Here is a 5,792-nt window from a genome sequence, read left to right as displayed (position 1 = left end):
GGATCTCACTCCAAACACAGTGTCCTCCGCAGAAGTACCAATGTGGTGACTCTAGAGCACAGGCTGCAGGGGGGATTCTGACGCAAGTGACACGGAGGGCTCTTTAAGCCGTTACTATGGGTTTCCTCCATCTATTTTTTTAACGCTGTTAAGTAATCAACATCTATCACCCATTATGTTTTTAATTTTCTAATAAGTTGACAGGTAAAGTAAAGGGCACTTGGTTAATTTTGCATTTCAGATAAGTAACAAATAACTTTTAAATATATGCATGTCTCATGGGAACATAAAATAATAATAGCATAAATATATAATATCGACATAAAGTTAAAATAAAATGTTGTAATAGTGTGATGAACTGTAAAGCAAGACATTTCAGTCAATAAGGCACCACAGAACCATGGTGGTGCCCTATGGTTACATCAGCTAGTGGTGCCATAGCTGTCTTGTGTGCATAAAATGTACTCTGCATTCCTGCAGAGAGGAATCTGCTTAGTGACACACTTCTCAGAGCAGCCTTGCTGACAGGCTATGCACAATCATGGTATTGGCATGCATTATACGATAAAATTAAATGGGTACTAAGTCATTGTACAATGATTTAATTATATCACTTAATAATAAAGAGATAATTATTTATTTGAAACAAGTATAACTGAACATCCTGCATTTTTACTTTTTCAAAGGTAAATGAACATTATTACAAGAAGGAGAGAATATGGAGAGAGGCAGTGTTAACATTATGTGAGCATCTAAATGCTCTATTAGGAGCATTTTCCATGCTTTGCCTTGCTTAAATTTTATCAAAGCCCAGATAATTCCTATTTTATGTATGCAGTCTACTAAGCTCAAAGAGCTTAGACTCAAATAATGCAGACTCCCCAAAAAATAAGGTGAGAAATTATTCAAACCATGTTACTTCTGATTTCAAAACCCAAACTTTCCTACATTGAGAAAAATCCGACTTATCTCTAATTATTTCCTGGATAAGAGATGCAATGACGTCTCTTGAGTTCTTTGTGCACATTTTGCACTTTTGAAACCACGGATGCTTCTTGGTACCTGATCTAAATGCTTCTGAGGCTGATCTCAGCATCCTGGAACGATAGAGACAATTCCGTAAGTGTTGTGTCTAAGAATCAGACCATTCCATTGAGAAGGGGGATTTCCAATCTAGATGGGTCATAACACCGAATCGCACTGTTTGAAGCTGGCTGTGGTTTGAATGTGTCTCCCTCACATTCTGCATTTTTTATTTACTGAATCTGCCTGTGCAGAGAATGAGGGAATTTTCAAGCACACGAAAGCAGAAAGGAGAGTAGCATCGGCTCGCATGTAGCCATCCCTCTGCTTGCCCAACTATCTGCAACTTGCTCTAATTGCTTTTATTTAATTTTTGTGCCCATCATTTCTCGGGCTGTCAGGATATAGAAAAAATTATGTCCTTGAGTAGATTATCATGAAGTTGGGGGCCAAATATTTCTCCATGACACAACTAGCAAAGAGTAAGTGCTGCTGGGTGTGAGGCGGTCATTGCCACAGTGATCCAGCGCAGAGCATGTGTCCCATAGAGGGATAGGAGGAGAGAACCTGGAGCTGGACTGTAAAGTCTGGATCAATAAAGACAGGAGGAGAGTGCAGGCTTTCTGGGCAGGGGAAAGTAGGCTGGTTGTACTCACGCTGGCTCTGTGAAGCCGCCTTTTGACAGCCCTCACTGTCCCTTCCTTCCTACTTTCATCCTGGGGCTGGAGGAGCTGCTCCCATCAGGTTAACATATCAGGGACTTGGGGCTGGGGGTTTAGCTCAGCGGCATAAGCACCTGCCTTGCAAGCAGGCGGTCGTGAGTTCGATTCCCGGTACCGATAAAAATGAAAAAGACAAAAAAAAAAAGAAACATATCAGGGACCAGTGTAAATGACATCATCAGAACCGATTAACTCCCGGACTTGCCAGTGTAACAGCCCTTTGATTTTCTCGGGGTGACTCATTAATTAACCACAGGAGTGTGCTGTCTTTGACATCATTAGGGAGTTAAATTTTTCTCTGATTGAAAGGCAGTCTCAAGAAAATTACAAATTGATAAGAGAAATAAAATCTGTTCAGTTGTCCAGCTTTATTCTAGTGCTTATAGAACACCACAGCTACTTAAGCCCATGTACACGTGCCAGCTAATAAACATTGCACCTCTTTCCTTAAATTACATTAACATTGAAGATGATCTAGTTTTCCACGCAACAACAGCAAAACATGGAGTCTTATATCTTTAATGAGTTCACTTTTCAATTCCTCTCAATTTAGAATCCACTCCAAATACCAAGGATGCAAACTGAAACAGCGTTTCATTGACTAGAACATAGATTCAGATCAAGAAGCATGGAATGACCAGGGCCCACACAAGCCCACTTCATGCTCCCGTACTGTTTGCCCTGCACAAGGGCGACCACGACCTTCACTTCCAACAGCACAGAACGGTATTTCCTGATTTCTTACATTATATAAATAGAATAATGCCCTACTCTCCTTTGTGCCTGGCTTCTCCCACACAATGTTACATTTGTGAAATTCAAGGATGCCAATTTTAACAGGAAATTTGTTATCAAGTTATGTATATTCTACCTTTAAAACTTAGCAAATGTACCATCATTTTATATTACTTTTTAAATTGTATGTGTTTTTACACAATTCATTTGGTAATTTGGTCAGGATTATAAGTTTTTATAAAAATCTTGCCAAAAAAGGTCATGTTTTTTAGTCATTTTGATTAATCGTTCTTATCTTATCTTATTTTGCTAATTATTAATCCAACTTCATTGAAAGTTAATCCTTAGCTTCAAATGACTTATAACCAATGTGGCATCTTTGTAATAAGATGAATATAAGAAATCAATCCACAGGTGTCTTCCACCGGTAGCTGGTGGCCACCAGAGAAGTGGTTGTGTTGTCAACTCTGCTGCTATGGGGAAACCTCACATCTGTCAGAGGGACAATCTTACCCTTCTTCAACAGTATGTGTATTTAAAGCTGATGTCAAGAACCAAGATTTGCTTGTTTCCACTTACCTCATTGTGAGCATGGTTCCAATTTTTTTAAAATGCTTCCACCCAATCTCATAAACTGCCAGTAACCATGGAAATGCTATTGGATAATACGCTACATGGATTTACATAATGTAGAGTACAGATGACAGTCACATAAATTGACACACCATAAACTACACAAGCCATGCCCAACATTGCCCTGAGATAACTTTTTTAAAAAAATATTTGTTTTTCAAAGCAAATTACAAGTGGAAAAAAATATTTGTTTTTTTTTCAATGTTTAAAATTGTAAAATACAAATACCATAAAATGTACCATCTTAACCATTTGTTCAAAGTAGAGGTGCATGGTGTTATATTCAGATTATTGTGCAAACATCACCACTATCCATCTCCAGAATTTCTTCTATTTTGCCAAATTGAAACTATTAAACAATGGGTCCTGATGGAGCATGATGGCACACACTCTAATCCCAGCCCAGTCTGGTAGGTGAAGGCAAGAAGACCAAAAATTTGAGGCCAGCCTGGGGTACTTAGTGACTTTGTAAGACCCTGTCTCAAAATAAAAAACAAGAATGGCTAGAGATGTAGCTCAGTACAAAGACCCCAGTATAAGTCCTTAGTACTGGGGGGAAAATCCCCCTTATTTTCTCTCCACAGGTCCTGGCAATCATCATTCCACTTTCTGAAAGATACAGGCTTTTTTAATCACTAGGTGCAAAATTCTCTCATGCACACAGTTCAGACTCTTGATAGTCATGATGAACGCCAGCCCATTAACTCCTGCCCTTCTCTTCTCTGAAGAAGTCATCGTGCTAATCTCTGGATTCCCTTTGGTTAAAGCAGGCCACGTGGGCAGGAATGAGAAGTTACTTGGCTGGAATGGAAGAAGGTATCTCACTCCCAGTGTCTCTCTATCATTTATTTGCACTTCCAAGGTATTCCAGTGAGGGAGTTGTACCGTGGGTCACATGTGGCCTTCTAAGGACATAGGAATCTCCTCCCACCTGCATGAAGCAGCATGCCATGCCTGTTTTCCAACTAGTGATTTCTGATCTTGTTCTATTGTTCAGTCCTTCACTCTCTACTCCTGAGCTACCTCATCCGATGGACCTGCTGTGAACTAAAACGCCAATCATCACGGACTTCCAGCCCCCAAATACAGTGGAAAGCTAGACAAACTGGGCCAGAACAACCATCTTGGCCCTCTGAGAAACGATCCAAGATGGACAACAACCTGAAAAGAAGGTGTGCTTGAAGAACACATGAACTTCAGGTAGGAGCAGTGGAGCCTGTGCTGGTCTGTCTGGGACTGGTCCTACTACCCAGCCACCCCAGGTCTGTCACTGCAGCCATTCGGTCCAGTCAAGTCAGCTGAGTACCAGCCACAGTCCTGCCACCATCACAGTGTAGGGGGGCCTCACTCCCTTTGGAGTGTCCACATTCCAGATCCCTACACAGCAACTTTTCTTATTTCATAACTTCTTTCAAAGGAATGAGCTACATAGAGCAACAGAAACATTGTATTGTTAGGTATGTGATGCGTACAGATGTAATACAAATAATAATAGCATAAAGAAAGAGGGAATAGAGGGGTAGTGAAGCAATATTGTCCTAAAGTATTTAATACAAAATAAAGCAGTCAAAGAGAAACAGAAACTGAGTGTGGTGGAACACACCTATAAACCCATCATTTGGGAGGCTGAGGCAAGAAGATTGCTGCAAGTTTGAGGCCAGCCTGGGGTACAAAGTGATTTCAAACCCAGCCTGAATTGCATGGTGAAATGCTTTCTCAAGAAGAAAAAGAAGTCAGGTATGGCGGCATAAGTCTGTAATCTCAGCACTCGGGAGGCTGAGGCAGGAGGATCATTATGAGTTCAATACCAGCCTGGGCTACAAAGTAAGCTCAAGGCCAGCCTGAACTGCATAGCAAGACCCAGTCTCAAAAAGACCAAAAAGAAGAAGAAGAAGAAGAAGAAGAAGAAGAAGAAGAAGAAGAAGAAGAAGGAAAAGAAGAAGGAAAAGAAGAAGGAGAAGAGAAAGAGGAGGAGAAGAGAAAGAGGAGGAGAAGGAAGAGGAGGAAAGAAGAAGAAAAGGAAGAGAAAACAAAATAATTAAAAATACAATTCCCATATAGGAAACAAATAGAAAAATGCCAAACCTAATTATGCCAATAATTCTATTAAACGTGAATGATCGAAACACCCCAAGCAAAATACAGAGATTATAACACTAGATTTAAAAAAAGAGCCAACTATAGTTGTACTTTAAAGATATTAAAGACAAGAGCCCACTGTAGTCACACCTTAGAGTATCACGGGTTTGGCTCCAGACCACAAGAAAGTGACTATTATAATAAAGTGAATCATATAAACATTTTGATTTCCAAGTGCATGTAAAGGTTATATTTATACTATAATGTAGTCTATTAAGTATGCATTATGTCTTTAAAAAACCAATATACAGCCAGATGTGGTAGCACATACCTGTAATTCCAGCTACTTAAGAGGCTGATCGAGGAGAATTACAAGTTTGAAGCTAGTCTGGGCAATTTAGAAAGGCCTTGCTCAAAAGAAAATCAAAAAAGACTGGGTCTGTAGCTCAGTGGCAAGCATTAAGCTCTGGGTTCTACTCCCAATACAGCAAAACAAAAACAAAGGCTATGGTACATACTTTTTAAAGTACTTTATTGGCAAAAAGAAACGATAACAATCATCTTCACTGTTGGTAGACTTACTTGATGCAGTGCTGTTGT

Source organism: Cavia porcellus, unplaced genomic scaffold (assembly GCF_034190915.1).
Source record: "Cavia porcellus strain 051 isolate PalLab524CR breed Dunkin Hartley unplaced genomic scaffold, mCavPor4.1 scaffold_2, whole genome shotgun sequence".
Classification (NCBI taxonomy): Eukaryota; Metazoa; Chordata; class Mammalia; order Rodentia; family Caviidae; genus Cavia; species Cavia porcellus.
The sequence above is the reverse complement of the archived record's forward strand: the minus strand, read 5'-3'. Positions refer to the sequence as shown.